This window comes from Mirounga angustirostris, unplaced genomic scaffold (genome assembly GCF_029215605.1).
Source record: "Mirounga angustirostris isolate CCGP_5_RB_7025 unplaced genomic scaffold, mMirAng1.0.hap1 SCAF_12, whole genome shotgun sequence".
NCBI lineage: Eukaryota > Metazoa > Chordata > Mammalia > Carnivora > Phocidae > Mirounga > Mirounga angustirostris.
The window spans coordinates 21,610,311-21,628,308 of record NW_026991720.1 but is presented as its reverse complement, the minus strand read 5'-3'; the positions used below and the strand labels follow the sequence as shown (position 1 = coordinate 21,628,308).

At 49.6% G+C, this 17,998-nt stretch overlaps 1 long non-coding RNA gene across 2 annotated transcripts in view; it reads right to left on the bottom strand.

The window, feature by feature from the left end:
- Positions 1–17,998, bottom strand: part of LOC123835300 (uncharacterized) — a 220,842-nt gene that overhangs the window by 11,974 nt on the left and 190,870 nt on the right. For both annotated transcript variants that reach the window (XR_010406372.1, XR_010406373.1), the window contains one exon: positions 1,187–1,272. This is a non-coding gene — a long non-coding RNA (uncharacterized LOC123835300). The remainder of the gene's footprint in view (positions 1–1,186; positions 1,273–17,998) is intronic.

Here is a 17,998-nt window from a genome sequence, read left to right as displayed (position 1 = left end):
CCCATTCTTTCCTGCTCAGTGCTTTACAGACGCTGTCCCGGCTCGTCTTCCACGGCCGCCTGGACCTCTGAGCACACACTGGCTCCAAGTTCCAGGGTTTCATCAAGGAGCACATGAGCAAATCAGTCAAACCAGCGCTGGTCCCGATTAGCAGAAGCAGCACCAAACAGCCCACCAACAGGGAGGAGAACACTTGGAAACGCGAAGGACCTGCCTAGCACTGAAGGGCCGGGGGCTGGGACCTGCGGCCACATTCCTGATTTGCAGTGTGGCCTGGAGCAAGTCACACATTCTCGGAAGCTTTGTTTTCTCATTTAGCTCAAGGAAGCTCAAGTTAGAGCACGTTGGGCGAGTCCAACAGATCTTGCATGCGATTGTGACAGGGCTAAAATACGGTCTCCAAAATTCAGCCCAGCCGTTTCTCCTTCTGCCAGGCAGTGGGGTGGGAGGGGCTGTGCAGTACCTCTCGATGGGGTGTCAAGCTCTGCAACTAGCTAGCTCCCTGCACCACCTTGGGTGAGTTACTCTGACCCTGGGCCTCAGTCCTCCTCACCTGTCGAATCAGGGTAACGGCAGTACCTGCTGCACAAAGTTGTGAGATCTAAGATACAGAAGGAAAAGCAACTTGAGTTAGAAAACGCACACAGTCAATATTCATTTACTGAATATTGACTGTGTGCGTTTTCTAACTCTATGATGCCAGAAATAAGAAATCACTCTTCCTTTGGCACATAGTGAGCAGAGATGTGTCTAAGAGATCTGTCACAGTTTGTAATGACAGGGCTCACAGATCCGGCTTGCATCCGTTTTGCTGTACGTGGATGCATTCCGGAGTAGCTAGCTACAGAGGTGTTTGGAGAATATTCAAATCTGAAAAGAAGCCCTGGGATGTCCAGAATGGCATCTCCAGCTGAATTAACTGAAATGAGTATTTTTAATATTTTCTAACTTCTTTTCCTATTCCCATTCTCAGACCCGAATATGGGATCAATACCCTTGCTCTTAAGCAGAAGTTCATATTATAGACTTTTTCCAACAGTAAATCGGGAACTGAGTGTTTAAGAGACAAAGGTATAGAGATCAAATGCTGATGACCACTTAAAACGATTTTACTGGGGAACCATCCGGGAACAAAATAAAACAGAACGCCCTTAAGGTTGATTTATGAGCACAAGCCTCTACTTACACAGAGATGTAACCGCAATCTGTTGACAGATATTTTCCAGACACAGAAATCCTCAGGAGGCATTCATTCGTTCACGAGATCGGCACCTGGAATTTAGATGACAGTGTGTACGCTTAGGAAATATCCCAGAGCAACAGAGGAAGTAAAAGTCCGTTGCTTTCTCTTATTGCTCCCACCAATGTTCTAAAGAGATGAATTTAAAAAAATGAGAAATAAACAGCACCTTCTCTTTCCTGCTTAAGACACAGAGATTGGGGAAGTTCCTGTGCCGTGAGGGGCCTCAGGCTGGTGTTCTCTCTGTCCCGGGGTGGCCGCTGCTATGGAAACCGTCTGCCGGCACGAAGCCATGCATTTTGCAGAGGTTTGCTCAGCGAGATGTCATACAAAATAATATATGGTATAAGCCTCTAATTCCAATCACAGGAGAAGCCATAAAGGCACCCTGCCCAGCGGACTTTCTATTTTACAAGTTGACTCCGCATCCTCACGATGCACAGCACAGTCTCCAGAGGGCCAGCAGAGGGCAGCACTAGCCTGGAGGTACCACCCCACGGCTTCAGAGGCCGCTGGAGGGCAATTTAGAACTGAAACCGCAAGACTTTCTCCCCTCCGTGGTCTGACTTTAAAGCTGGAATGCACCTTTCACCACATCACAGGAGAGGAAGCCCATCTGAGGTCTTCGCTTCTGAAAGCCAATCGTCCAAGGGCACTTTAGTCTTCTGACATGGGACCTGCCACAGCACAGGGTGGGGGGGCGGGGGGTGCCTTTGTCAGAGCTCCAAGGAGGGATCCTCACGCGGGCCTTATATCCCACAAGCTCACACTGCACCCTGCGAGAGGCACGGTGACTCAGCAGTGTGATGAAGAGAAGTCTCGTCAAGTTACCACCTATTGCAATGTCTAAGTTAATGATTACACCTCCACAGAGGAGCTTAAACACAGCTGGGGCCACCGAGCGGGCCGCGCTGATCAGCGGATGGGGTGACGGCCTAGGTCCAGGCATCGGAGCCGAAGGGGGGAATGAAACCCACTGTGGTTCACGGGTGTGCTCTTTAAGCCGAGTGTTCCCGCACGTGTTCTCTAAGTGACTGCCCGTGCATACCTGAAGATGCCGTCAAAATGGGGACCTATTATGTGGGAGCATTCTTGAGGGCTGGGACTGAAATTCACGGAGGTCTTGACAAGAGAAATGGTCGAGAGAAACTGTAGTCATATTCAATACTGTCTTGCAACAGAAAAATGAATCTAAAAAAATTCAACTGGAGAAGTACAAATGAGAAGGAAGATCTGTCAGGGTAAACCTAAAGCTCAAACCAATGTGGACTATTAGATCACACACGACTCTGAAATATTTAAATACTGCTGTAAAATAATAGCATGTTTCTACAACTGTCCGATGACAAAAATGAGGACAGGGCCCAAAATCAGAGGGGCGCTTTCCCTTTTCCAACAGTAACAGAGATGCAGGCCAGACTGTGAGGAATGCCAGGCTGCTGGTTTTCTGGAACTTCTCAGTACTTGAAAAAGCATTTGGAATAGTTCGTTCGAGCTGCTGAGAAGTCCTGCTTTAACTGACCTTGTCCTATAAATGCAGATGATAAGGCCTGATTCTGAGCATGCTGCTCCCACCCCTGCCAGGCCTCCTCTGTGAGCATTGCACCTGCGGCCTCCTCAGGTTCAGATGTCTGTGCATTATTTACAGATGGGAAGACCAGAGCACAGAAAGGTTTGGTAAAGAACACTGTAGGAGTTAGCGGTAAGGCTTCTCAACTATGAGGATAGCAGTTTGATAAATGCATTTTCAGCGTCCCTCTAGCACCTCTGCCTCCCCTCCCCTTATGAGCACTGGCAATCTGTGCCTTTCACAGTGGTTCTTGGTGGTTCTAATCTAGTGCAGGGCTGAGGCCTGTACCAAACCTAGCCCCTTATCCCCCCAGGGGAGAGCGGCTGCCAACGAGCACGCTTACCACTGGGATTCCTGCAGCTGTCTTGAAAGGGAGTCAAAGGTCAACCTGCCTTCTCAACAGGACAGCCTTGGTCCCAGAGGGCCCCCAAAGGAGTCATCCCCCTAAACCTGTAAGGTCTTAGAAGCAGACCTCTATCAATCCCTGCTTAGAATCAACCTACCCCAATAAACATCTTTTCCTTATCTTTGCCTTTCCTCACCAGCCCCTGCTTGTCTGAGTTAATGACACTGAGTTAATACACGCTATTTATTATTTATTATTTTTTAATTTTTAAAATTTAAATTCAATTAATTGACATAATGTATTATTGATTTCAGAGGTAGAGGTCACTGATTCATCAGTCTTTTTTATTTTTTTTTTAAGAGTTTATTTATTTATTTGACAGAGAGAGACACAGTGAGAGAGGGAACACAAGCAGAGGGAGTGGGAGAGGGAGAAGCAGGTTCCCGCTGAGCAGGGAGCCCGGTGTGGGGCTCGATCCCAGGACCCTGCGATCATGACCTGAGCCGAAGGCAGACCCTTAATGACTGAGCCACCCAGGAGCCCCGATTCATCAGTCTTATATAACACCCAGTGCTCGTTACATCATGTACCCAGTTACCCCATCCCCCCACTCCCCTCCAGCTGCCTTTTTAATGTCAAATGCAATGAAGTGACTGCCCATTTAATGGCACATTTAAACTGGAAATAGAGGCAAGCAGCATAAGGTTGGGGACCAAGAAAGACCTGGATTCAAATTCTCCCTCAGTCACCTGTTACACATCTTGGACAAGCAATTTACCCCTTTCTGAGCTTTGGTTTCTTCATATTTGAAGTGTAAATCGTAACGTTAATTCTCAGAGTTGTGAAAATATAACTGACTCAAATAAAACACAAGGTACGTAGATCTTCAATAAATGTTAACCCTGCTCCCACCTTCCCCTGGGAGGGGATAGCACATCTAACATTTTGGATACAACTTCCAAAGGTAGATACAAACAGTGTGTTACATGTGGTGTGGAAGACTAACCTAACATTGGACATCAGTACACAGAGGCTGTGGGTCCGGGGACTTCTCTCAGGGGAAAGGATAACATAAGCCAAGGATGTCCCAACAGGCATTCCAGAGTCTAGTAAAAGACATACAATCTGAAACTGAGATGAGGATATTCCAATATTTCCATCTGCCTATTCCTGCACCACCGATTCGTGGAGTTGACGATGTACCAGGAGCTGTATGAGACTCAGAGGGTATGAGTGCAAACAAGACAGATGAGTCTGGCGTAAGTAAACACATAAATAGATGAGGATAGAGCAGAACAGGACTCCAAAGGAAAATGTCGTGCTCCAGGGCAAACACAGGAGGCTCCAGTATGGGAGTGGGGAGTCACACTGGGCCAGGCACATCCTTCACAGAGGGTCTAGCCAACAGCAGTGTGGCAGAGCTGCGAGTCCCTGCTCAACACTACTGATAAAAACAGATCTGTTAAAAATCAATCGACTGGCATTCCCTGATGGCCTCCTAAGAGCCCAAGCGCTGTGCTAGATACTGCTAGAAAAATAACTCAGTAAATGATGGGACTACACTTGTGTGGGACCTTTAGCTGTGGAATGAAGTCATGCTGACAGAGACAAGGATCATCTAGGATTAGATGAGCTTGAGACAGGCTGACTAGTCCGGGGCTTCGCAGGGGAAAGGGGCCTCGGCTGGGTTCTGCAGGGTGGTCTGAGCAGCTGGAAAAAAAGGGAGGGTTTCAGGGAGGGGACAGGAGATCGTGTTAAACGCAGCAAAGAGGTCAAGATCGATGAGACTGGGGAAGCCACTGCCATTTGGCAGGGGGACCTTGGGGGAGTGAGACTGCGGGCACTTGAGAGAACACTGGATTGCACAGGGGGAGAGAGAGAGATGGTGCACTCATGGTGGGAGTTTGGCGATCAGGGATGGCACGAGAAAAAACACGAAATGTAGGACGAGCAGGAGACACAGATGTCTGTTAAGACCCTGCACGTGGGAAGCACTGGAGCACAGAGGGAGGACAAGGTAGCAGTCCTCCGGTAGCTGGTGGGCTGGCAGGGGTACGGACAAGTCAATAGGCAAGCATCAAGACAACGGGATAGGTACTAGGAGACAAGAAACTCCGAGGGCTGTGGGAGCCACAGGGGAGGCCCCAGACTCTGGGGTCAGGAGAAGCCTTCCCAAAGGCCTCCCATTCTCCGTCTCACAGAGGAATGAGCGAGAAGAGATGGAGGTGGTCATTTCCCATGGGTTTCCTAGAGGGGCTGGGAGCCCCTTTCTCAGGATGCCTCGACGAAAGAGGTATCCAGGCACCCCTCTGTCTGGAATGCAGTTTTGGCTGGGGACAGAACACACTGACTGATACTCTGTAAAATGCCTTTCAGTGGGAGAGGAGTGCCCTTCCCTGACCCCAAGCCTCTAGCAGGCCAGAGGGAGAGGACCATGTCCCAGGATGCTGACCAATACTCACGCTGAGGTGAAGCACATGCAAGCTGGGCCATTTCCACATGCCTGCGAGTGCCGGGGACGTTCACTAGGACGGCCCCAGAACCACCACAGGGGAGAGGGGCTCTCACACCCTCTCCCTGTCCCCCCGCTTCCCACAAGAGGGCTCTGAATCCAGTACCAGCCCCAGTAAGAACCAGCAAGGGCGGGTGAGGGGCATGCTCATCCAAAGCGCACACAAAAGTCTTAAGAAAACAGCACAAGCTGCTTTCTATTCCATTTTTTTCCAGCTTCCTGTGTAATTTTCTGCTAGGAACATTTTACCCATGGCTTAAATTTCAAACACTTGCTAGATGATAATTTTTTTAAGTACACACAAATATAACAAAGCCAGAAAAAAAAAATCCGAGGTGGATTTAAGTCAAAGCACGGCCCGCATGCCTGTCGAATCACTCAGGCAGTGCAGAGGTGTGCTGACGCCTGCATGGGACCCAGCGCCAGCCCCGGCGAGAGCGGTCCCCGAGGAAGGCCACGTGGACAGACACAGCCAAACACCTCTCCTGCCTAGCTCTGGGCAAAATGAACTGTCTACCTTAACAATGGAGACAATACAGGGTGATGGGCGGGGGGCGGGGGGGGGGCATTGTTATTGATGTCCAGAATCACGCTAAGAAGCTAAACACGAATGATTTTTCCTCCACGTTGTCTCCATGGGCAGGAAGGAGGGAAAGAGTGGCCCTTGCTATTATTAGGATGAAGAACAGTTCCCTCCTACTATGCAAAGATCTTGTTGGGAGATGCTTCACCTATGACATATTATAGTTTACACTCTTAGGGCAAATGCGTGTTGTAATAATCATGCCATTAACGTAACAAAGCAATTAATGAAATTAATGACAGCTACTTGACTGCTTCCTGGAAGAAGCGGGGGCAGGGGGTGGTGCAGGATCTGCTCCGCAGGAGGGCTTGAGGGCAGGAATCTGGTGCAAAGCCCAGCTCTCCGACTGGCTTTTCCCCCTTAGGATAGATTCTTTCACCCCTCGGTTCACGCTGTTGCCCTTCTACAAAGAGAGGCAGCATCCTCTTCCCTTGCACTGGGGAAGCTGCTAGGAGAGAGCCGGCGCGGTGGGCGCGGTGACCTGCCTGCCCTCTGCCTGCCCTGTGCTTTTCCGGCTCTCCCACGGACGGGTCCGGACGGGTCACTGGCTCACACCCTGGCTTCTGGGGAAATGAGTCTTTCCAGTGGGCTTCTGGACACCTGAGTCCTCCGCCCGGCAGGAGGAGGGCGCACCAGCTGCCCTTCCAAAGCCCTCCTCCTCCCGTCTGTCCTGCTTCTCTACCCCATTCTTCCCCCACTGCACCCCCTCTACTCTACTACCAAGAGGCACTTCCAAGCTTCCAGAGCATCTTCTAAGTATTACACTTACTCAGTACCCCAAAGAGTACAACATGTTCTCAGAACATTGCTCAATTCTTTCTCCTGTGGGAAGGATTTAAAGTTTGTTTTATTACAATCTAGTGTGGCATAAGTGAATTCTCATCCAAAAAAAAGAAGAGAGAGAGAGAGGTGTGTCAGGTCTCTTACTTTGGCATGGAGATAGAAATGTTATTGTTATTTCTGCCCAGGAGCTAATAAATTCACAACTCTGACAGAAGACATTTTGAAATAGCTGCTGATGACAAATAAATAACTGATTTGTTTCGTTTTGTAAAAAAATGAAGTTCTCTGTTCCAACCTAAGTAGCTTTCTAAACATTCCTCAAAGGGCAAGTGGCCTCTCCTGGCTGGGAGGTCAAAGGCACACAGGAGCCTCCTCCCAAGGCTCGGACGAGGGGCTGTGTGGCCCAAGGAAGGAGGCCGGGCGCACACTGGCCTCTCCTTCAGCTCTGCGGCCTCCGGCAGACCAAAGCCTAGGGCTTCAGTCTCCTCTCTGAAACAAGGAAGCTGTATTTGATCGTCTGCCCTTTGCTCTAAAATAAGATGATTCTAAAATATGACAGGAAGTGTCAGGCTGGTTTCTGCTTTGGACCTCACCTAAAGGGGTTTCAGTCGTAAGTCTGTGTGTGGGGAGAGAGGAACATTCTGAATCATTCAAAACCATTAAGAATGTTGGCTCCGACTTCTGAAGGGCAGGATAAACAAACCCGTGCCCAGGCGGGAACTCACTTACTGGATGTCTCTGCCTTTTTAACTCATCAGCACCCGAGTGCTTCCCAAATACCTTCTAATGGCTTCGATGGTTCCTGCTGTCACACTGGTCTTATTAACGCACCTTTCTGAAAGGCTGGGCATCCGTATCTATCTCAGTGCTGAATGCTCATTAACTTCTCTGTATGTTCACCTGATTGGCTTTTTTTTTGCAACCTTTATCCAAAAGCAGGTTAGTTCTCCCACCCCACATGGGTCAGAGGATCAATACAACTTCTTAAAAAATCCTCTTCCCCTAAACTGCACTCCAAACCCAGTGAGTCTAGACATTCTTTTGACTGAAATGGATTCTAGTACAATCAACGGACCTCTAACCTCTAAATGCATTTGGATGCAGCCTTTATCGATCTGAAATCACAAAGGTTGTAGGGATCAGCATATACTTCTGGTTTCTAGTACAACCTGCCTCAATCCTTCTGTCTAACAAAAAACTAGGAAAGCTTTTAATGTGCCATATTTTTCTGTGGCTAATTTTTTAGATTAGATTTAGATTTTTTTTTTTTTTTAGATTTAGATTTTTTTTTCATGGCAAGTAAACAGAAGAATAAAGGAGGAACTTGAGTGCTGTCTGGGCCCCAGGAAGGTCACAGAGTAGGTGCATACTACCTAGAAACTCAGAGGACAATCTGCTCAAGAAAATGACCAGGTTAGGTTTTTGCCTTCAGAGACACTCAGCTGTATAAGAATTAACTGGGCACATGACGGGTAAAGTTAAAAAAAAAAAAAATCGACCTTGAAGTTAAAAAATTCCATACCCAAAAAGCGATAAATGGGATGCTACTTTCTGTAAGTTTGAAAGCTCACAGCGATGACAGAGCACTGTCAGGCATGCATGACATCTGCAGTCAGGCAACTGGCTGATTAATTGTCACCAGACTTTTTTATGGCCTATAGGAACTGAGTAAGCTGGTAGTATTTCCTAAGAATTATTGTTCAGTTGTGAAAATGCAGAGAGATTTTTGCTTTGTTTTTTGGAAAATCCCGATCGGCTGAAATGACGACTGGGTAGTCAGACTCACACTTCTTTTGGTACTCAATAAAGGCTTACTCTTCCAGGCAAGGAGAGATATTAGAGTTAACTTGTTTTTTGGTTTTTTTTTTTTTTTTTGACTGAGGTCATCTCTATTCATTGGTGTCGTAAACAAGCCAGACTTTTTTTTTTTTTTCAAAACCTCCGTTCAAAAGCAACAGTACATTTTTATCCTCCTTGGGAATGAAATAAAAGCATCGTAATTTTAAAAAACAACATCCATCAGAGTACCTATGAATAATAAAAAATGTAAAAAAAAAAAAAAAAAAGCAACCCTACACATCTCATTTGATCATTTCCTGGAATATGGACAGCTTACGTGGCTCTCTGTTTTAGTCCTTAAGCTCTCTTAATTCACAAGCTCAAACAGAATTTTAAAACATCATTTTAAAATTATCTTCATTCCATTTTTAAAGACATCAGTAAATGGATAATTTTGATGTGTTTAAATAAAACCATCTTGGGCCGTAACTGTCATTGTGAGGAAAACTCTTCGTGCTTTGCCCAAGACACCAGCTAGGGATTCCCACTAGGATCACTTCCTTTTTGGTTCTTCAGTGGGCTTTATTTCACTTTCTTATCAGCTCAGTGACACTCTAGATGCATCAAGGAATCCATTTTTCCTTTGCTCCTGCTGCCACTCCAAGAGCCCCCACAGAGCCCGACAAGGCGGAGAGTTCCCGGTTTGCCCAAGCTGGCCCTCCCTAGGGCACCGTTCCCAGGGTGGTGACTCAGCTCTGGAGGCCACCTGCTGTGTGGGTGCTGCCACCTTCCGGGTCATTACCAGTCACGAGGGGAGAGGAACGGGGCAGAGCTGAATGGACCCAAAGGATCAACAGCTCAGGGCCAGGTCAAGGACAACACCAGAAGGAAAACCTTTGTTTTATGAAAGATCCGCCCCCTCACAGGTGAGGCATTAAATCACAGAGGGGCTTCACACCTGGATCCTCCGTTCTCGGTCTCCCCATGAGCTTCAAAGCCGTGATATAAAGTGAAGGCAAGGCCACAGGGCAGCTCCCAGTTTCAACACCACTTTGATTAAGTCACCACTGGATTTCAAAAGCAATAAATGGCGCCCACTGCCTGCCAAATACCCAAGTGCCTGTGTTTGAGGCCTTCCCTTCCACCAGCGGAGTCCAAACCGCCTTCAGGGCATTCTCTCTACTTCCTTGAGATAAACCCTCTGCTCCGCTCCCCTGCTTTGCAGGGCTCCCTTGCTATGGTGTTAGCAGTCACAGACACTGAGCTACCCTACCCCACCTGGGATTCCTTTTTATTCTTTGCCCATTTTAATGTTCGGTTCGGTATTTCCCACTTGCCCTGAGGAGCCTCCCTGGACCACCCTGGCGCTCACAACACTCCTGTCTTAACCACGTAAAGTCAACTGAGGTTTACCGAGTCCTGAACTGTGTTAAGCCCTTTCAATCAACCACAAACATTTAAGGGACACGTATGCCACGTCAGACGCTCTATCAGGTGCCAGGAGCAGGAAGGAAAAAGACACAGTCCCTCAGAGGGATGAGAGAAGCGGGCAGCGCTGCCCTTCGGCACATGTGGGGAGCCCTGGGGGACAAGGGAGCGGGGAGGTGCGCAAGGGGAGTGGCAGGTCTACTGAGGAACCCTAGGCTGAATCTTAAAGGGAGGGCAGAGTTTTAAAGGAAGAAGAGGTTAGACAAGGAAGGGAGATGAGGAGGAGGGAACAGTGCAAGGGCATCGCTGTAGCTTGGGGTTCAACGGTGGGGGGGGGGCCCACGGTCCACGTGAGGGAGGGGCACGCCACAGCATAGCCTGGAACTGGGAATTTTACCGCCAAGAGGCACTTCCACATTCACTACCTTGTTTCATCACCGCCACATTCTGGAGCCATTTATTTGGCAATTAATCACACACCGCCCTGTGATGTGTTCACTTCTACTGTCTCGCTCCTTAACGTCCCCTGCATTTTTTTGTCACGGCCCTTCTCCTGGACTATCTGCTCTCTGCAGGCACACGACAATATCTTTTTTTTGGATGATTCCGGAGGGACCGACACAGCTGCTACACCCACAGACATGCAGTAACCGAGGTCTTACCTGAAATTTTAGGATGTGCTTTTGCCATCCTGCCTGTCAAGGAAGTCATTCAACCCATCAGCAAATAATTCTTGAGTCCTCACATTCAGATGGTCCTTAGGGCACGTATAAGAAGAGGCGTGAAATACAGGGGAGGTGGGGTCATGCCGGGAGCTCCCGGACTGCCAGACAAAGGAATCTGGAACTCTCACATCGAAGAGTTTTGAGTTGGAGAAGTGATCATGATTGATGCATGCTCAGAAGAGATTACTCTGGGGGCGCCTGGGCGGCTCAGTCATTAGGTGTCTGCCTTCAGCTCAGGTCGTGATCCCAGGGTCCTGGGATGGAGCCCCACATCGGGCTCCCTGCTCTGCGGGGAGCCTGCTTCTCCCTCTCCCACTCCCCCTGCTTGTGTTCCCTCTCTCGCTGTGTCTCTCTGTCAAATAAATAAATAAAATCTTAAAAAAAAAAGACTGCTCTGGCGGTAGGATGGGCTAAAGCAGACAGGGAATAGCACAGGGAAGGTTAATAAGCGTTGCTTCCCAAGGTGAGAGTTTCTCTACCATCTGCCAGACACAAGGGTCGTCTTTGCTCTAGGGGCCCCCTGGGCTTCATTCTTTCCTGAGCTCCATCACACCTAAGAGGGACACTTGCTGATTCGGCTCTTTGCCTGCTTTTCTTCCCCTTCCCTTTACTCCTTTCTAATAATTAGTGAGCAACCGTTATATGCCAGACATTGCGATAAAGATTAGAGCTGAGTATCTAATGTAGGGCAGAGGGTTTCCCGAAGGAGGTGAAACAGGAGATGAATCTTTAGAACGCGTAGGTGTCGGCAGTTAAACAGAAGAGGAAGAGAGAAGAGCACATGCAAAGATGCAGCCCGGGGCAAAGGAGCTGGGCTTGGGGCTCTCCTGAGAGATGTGCTAGAACCTGGAAAAGGAGGAGCCATTAAAAGGCTTTAACAAAGAGAAAGACAATCAGATTTACATTTTAGCAAGATCGGTCTGGAGCCTGAAGGTGGTGTGACCCTGGAGTCAAAGACAGGACAACGTACAGATGTGACAGACGCAGAATGGACAAGCCCTGGAGACGGAATACAGGTAGGGAAAGGGGGACTGAGAAAAATCTTTGTAAAAGACCTTTAATCACACAGGGGGTCCAACAACAGGTAACACACGCACTGCCTGCTTCTGGCCATAAAGTGGCAGCAACACGCAGGTATTCTTGCAGCTGGTCCTCCCAGGTCTGTTTGCAAAAACACTGGGGACATTTGGTTTTGACCACCAGAAGTGGCTGGCTCTTTTTAGGCTTTCTGGACGAACAATTTTGAGTAATAAAGAATAGTTACCATTCTCATAGTTTAGCTCACTGTGAAGTCAGTTTAAGACATCAGCTATTCAGGGTGGCTTCTCCTTGCCCCCGTGAGATCTGTCAAAATTTCAGGTTTGTGACTTGCAGAAACATCAGCACAACTTTACTGCCCTCATCTTGTGTTTCTATCCCCAGGCTGCTCACCTGGTTGGCCCCCCTCAGATTTTCGCCAGTCCCTGAGCCTCTGAAGGGCAGCAGAGGGATCTCCTCTTGCCCATGGGGGGTGGGGGTGGGGGCCCTTTAACGATGTTGTTCTTAGTGGAAGATTGGATGGAGCCACCCAAACTGAAGACAACAGGGCTCTCCACCACGCAGGGCAGAACAGCGAAGTACATTCTGGAAAGGAGCCACGGGCTTTGTAAGCTTGCCCCACAAACACACTTCTCCTCCCTCTGTAAACCTTTCACGGCAGAAGCCGTGAAGTATCAACCGATTTGGGGGGAAGCAGCATAAAAACTAGTGTCCTTCTTCCCTCTCAGTGGGGCTATTGTGAGGGTGGCCAGCTGAGCCCTCAGAGAAGCGTGCTGAGAGTCTAAACAGTGCAGGTTGAGAAGAAAGTCTCCATGAAAGGGTTTTCATCCAGGAGAACCAACTAGTAAAGAGCTTGGCTGCCACGACTAAGTCTGACACGGACCCTCGAAAGCGCGGGAAAACCGATGAATGCCACCTGGGGGACCCCAGCAAGCGTGGGGGGCAACGTGTCCACATCCATGATCACGGCCTACCCGAGGCCCCTTGTCTCCACGGCGTGGAGGTTATCTGAGGGCCGAGCTGGGGCGCGCTCCCGGGTGGGACTGGGCGCGACTCTGCGGCGGTGGGCTGCAGTCTAGGCCCCGGGGCGGGGCGGGGGGCACACGGGGAGGTGCCAGCCTGAGTGCTGCTCCACGGCCCGGAGGGCCCTGGGCGCCTGCCTGCCCCTCAGCTTCCCTGGTCCACCACTCGCCCTGATGGGCTCTCCTGTGAACACCCTGGCCACTCACTGTCCGGGAGGAAGAGCAATAGCTTCAGTCACCCGCAGCGTCTTGTCACTTTGCCTTCCAGGCATTTCACTTACTGCCCATTCAAAGTCCGGCCAGCGGCCCTGTGAGGTGGGGACTATGACCATTCCCATTTCATGTATGAGGAAATGGAGACACAGAGACATTAAGTAACTTCATGTGCCAAAGCCACACGGCTAGTAAGTGGTGGAGCTGGGATTCGGACCCAGTGGCCTGACTTCAGAGCCTGCGTGCTATCTGGGGCCTCATCTCATCAGCGGGGAGGGAGAGAGCCCAGGCACCCTGCAGAACCACCCCGGGCAGGATGGACGTGGGGAGTCAGAGGGAAGAGGCCAGACTCTGGCCTCCTAATCCCACCCCAGTCAGCGCTTCCTCCACATGTCCTCTCGTCTATGCTCAACGGCCAGGAGAGGCAGATGGGGCCTCAATCGGAACTCTGACTGGCCAGGCAGAGGCTCACCGGGAGAAGCTTTCCCTTGTACGGAACTCAGCTCACACTTCTCTTGTCACACACAAAAGCCCTTCAGTTCTTCAAAGTGATCCTGGGGAGGGCCCCTCCACCCGACAGGATCCCTTCCGTCAACTTCCCGCACGTTGGACGTGATTTATCACCTCACTGAAGTTTTTAGTTGATTCAACGTTGCCAGTGGTTTAGATCAGCGCACAGAAAGTTAGAAGAAACTCACTGCAGAGGTCACATTGTTCTCCACGTCAGAACCGCAACGCCTGCTTGAATCACTTCACAGGAAAAGAAATAGAGCGAACCATGTCCTCAGGCCCCAACTTCCAGGGAAAAACCACACTTCTGAGGCAGAGGAGGGGTCCCCGGCCACAGTGGGACACGGGACCCCCTCACCCCCCCAGGAGGCCCTCTGCAATAACATCATACCTTCGGGCTGCACCGAGGACCCTAAAAACCAAGCCCATAACGTGGGTTTCAAAGCTACTCTTTGTCAAGTCAGCAACCCACCAGCCCTCATGAATATTCTGAAGCATAATATGGAAGCGAAATGCGCTACATACGAAATTAGAGCAGATGCACTCACCGCCGAACACCCTGCTGGAATGACTTGGTGGGGGGCGGCTGGCGGGAACCAGGGTTTCCAAGCAGCCCTGATGTGCTAAAAATATCTCTGACTTCTCCTTTCATCTGTCTGGTCACTATCCCAGACGCAAGCTCAGCACCGCCTGGTCCACAGAACCTGCTAAACCGCCGTCTACCTCCACTTCTATGGACAGAGAGAGAATATTCTCAGACGGGAGCACGAGGTTACAGATTACGATATGGCAACATCGCACTCAGAAACAGCTGCTGGAGAGAACCGCTTCAGACCGGCACCTCGAGAAAACTTGGAAAGTAGAGTCCTTTTTTTAAGGGGGGGGAGGAAAGAAAAGGATTGATTACTTTCACTCCCGACTGGCGGTAACAGCTCACTCCAGAGATCCAGCTACATGTTGGCACCGCAGTTCCTAACGATACTCAAGCAAATTAGATCTTATAAAGGGAAACTTGTGCGTAATACGCCTGTGGACAAGCTGCTCTGACCTCCTCCTGCAGCTTCAAAGATACCCTGCTCTATTGCATAACCCACAGCCTTGAAAAAATCAGCTTCTCCTGCCAGCACCTTGGCGGCATCCACCTGTCCCTACAGGTAGTAAAAGATTAGAAAGATCAGAACCACAGTGTTTACACAACACTTTCCAATGCTCTCCTCCTTCTAGCCCCCACCCCACCCCCAAGTTCAAAGTTCATTTCTTTTAAACTAGGGGCAGAGGTGGTTCACAGGGCACACAGGGAAAGAGCGAAGGAGAGGTAGGCTTGCTCCCAGGCCTGTCCCCTGGTGTCACAGGTGTGGGGGGTGGGGAGGTCGCAGGTGGAAGCGAGGCTCTGGGGATGGGGACAGCACCTCAGCAGGAGAGGGGAGAGCGGCTCGTGAGGCAGGCAGGCCCCAAGGCTGCCCGGATGCTCACCTGGGATCCCTAAACTTGCGGAAGTTTAAAATTAGAAAGGGGGCCCGATGACGGTCCCTGAGGAAGCAGGTTCACTGAATTCAGTGGATGACCTTCCCCAGAACTGCAGGGGCAGGGGGAAACTCCGCAGGGTTCACTTTTCAGAAGAACCAAGATTGTGTTTTTTACTCCTATTGCCTTGCTGTGTTCACCACCCAGTTCTTTAGCTCACAAGACCTGCGTGTGGGACCCACGGCGGAGCTAACCCCATCCATTTAAAGTCATTTTATAGTGCCTTGGGCCTATTTTTCATGTTTTTTAGCACCTGAAATGACTCCTGGTTTCAAGTTCACTAAAATCTGCTCTATTATGTCCTTATTCCCCCTGACAAGTGACGTTAACAGGAGAGGAAAGTGTCAGGCAGTCTCTTGGGGAGGAGAGCTTTCCTAAAAGAGCCTGGGGGATGCCCTGGGCTGGGGACACTTACAGAGGTTATGAAGAGACCCCAAGACACTTCTGAGATGGATGCCTTCCAGAGCAGGGGCAGACCAAACGGAAGGCCTCTGAGGAGCTGTACCTGCTTGCTCCTCCAACCCTCATCCTGGGCCGCACGTACCTTCTTCTTGATCCCCAAAGGCCAAACATGCCCCCCTGCCCCTGCAGAGCCTTTTAAATTTAAGTGTCGTTTTCTATGCTTAGGAACTTCACCCCCAAATCCTCCACCCACACAATCCTTTCTCAACCTTTGGCTCCCACCTTAGAAATTACCTCCTCAGAGAACCACTCAAAAGGGAACCCCCCTTTCATCTTAAAGCACCTTTTCGGGGCGCCTGGGTGGCTCAGTTGGTTAAGTGACTGCCTTCGGCTCAGGTCATAATGCTGGAGTCCCGGGATCGAGTCCCCGCATGGGGCTCCCTGCTCAGCAGGGAGTCTGCTTCTTCCTCTGACCCTCCCCCCTCTCATGCTCTATCTCATTCTCTCTCTCAAATAAATAAAATCTTAAAAAAAAAAATAATGCTCCTTTTCCCTCACAGCACATAGCCTGAGTTTTTAAATTTAATTTTTTTGTTGGACTGCTCTTCTGTGCACTTACTTAGCTTCCATGATGGGACAGAGACCATGCTTGTTTTTTTAATCCCCACCACCATCATCATCATCCTAGTGCCAACCAGAGCCTGGCCCACAGCGGATGCTCACGAAAGCTTGATGAGTGAATGAACAATGACACGAACCTCCTGTGACCTCCCTGAGTTGCTCTGATCTCTGAATGACCTAGAGGAAGTCCCTCTAACCACATCTCCGTCTGTTCCTGACCTGCCCCCCCTTCACCCAATAAAACCGTAATAAATGCTGGTGTATCTTCTGACTGCAAATAACCAGGTGTAAAAGGAGAAGTTCATAACTGGCACTCCCAAACAATCACTGAAAGGATTTATGAACTTGGCCTAATGTTCTATGGTGGTGGCAAAATTAACTTCTCTGTGAAATTAAAAATTCCTCCCTTGGCCACAGTGCCGGGAGGACCTAGACCAGAGCAGGGCTGAAGATGAAATCCTGAATTTTGCAGCTTAGGAAATGCTGCCCCCAATCTCTCTTTCTCCCTCCTCTGATTGTGCCCTATTCCTTGGGGCTACCTGCTTGTGGGAATGACGCAGGCCTGCATCCCAGGTAAGTCATTCCCATCTAGTTCTGTGTGTCCAAAGATGCTGCCAGCTCACTTGCTTCCACTCTGCTCCCCTGCAGGCCTGTGGAGAACACCCCAGTCTGTTATTAAGATCTGTTCAACTGTTTAATTACACGGCCCCTCCAGCCAGCAGCTTCTACAGCCTCTTCCTTGCCAACACTATCAGCCCCCGACTCACATCCTCTAGCTCACTTTCTCGCTGTGTGGGCACACACCCCTCCCACCCAACTCACTTCTCACTCCCCAACACACCACGAGCTTACGTAGTCAACATGCTCAGGGACTTCACCTGAACTCCTTCAGCTCTCCACTTTTCCAAAAAGCTCAAACCCCAATGAGAGAAGGGCTGCAGCCAGCCTGGGCCAAATCCAAACAAGAGATTCACTGTCAGCACCTTGAAACTTGGAAAGAATCCATCACATGTCAGTGTAAGGCTCTCACTGGGAACTCGTGGGAAGTAGGAAGATGCCAAGGGGGGAAAGGGAGAGAAATTAAAGTCTGTCGATTCTCCCTCTGGATCTTGTTGGTTAGGACAAGAATGACACTGCTTTTTTTTTTTTTAAGATTTTTATTTATTAGAGAGAGGGACAGAGTGCGAGCGACAGCAGGAGGAGGTGCAGAGAGAGACGATGACTCCCCGGAGCCCGACTTGGGGCTTCATCCCAGGACCTGGAGATCATGACCTGAGCCGAAGGCAGACCCTTAACCGACTGAGTCACCCAGGTGCCCCAAGGATGACACTGCTTTTGTTACAGATTCTAACACTTGTTTTAACCTAGAGGTAATATTCACACAGACATTAGAGCACAAGATCTGGGGTCAGAAGACCTAAGCTCAAATCCAGCTGTCCCCACCCTTATCCACAGTTTCACTTTCCAGCTACCCATGGTCTCGGGTCTCAGTCACCTGTGGTCACCCACAGTCTGGAAGCTGATGATCTTCCTTCTGACTTATCATCACAAGGTCAGTGATAGCAGAAGGCTACGTCACAGTGCTTACATCATTCACCTCCCTGCGTCTCACCACAAATGCATTTTATCATCTCACGTCATTGCAAGAAGGGTGAGTACAGCATGGTAAGATATTTTCAGAGAAAGACCAACATTGATATAA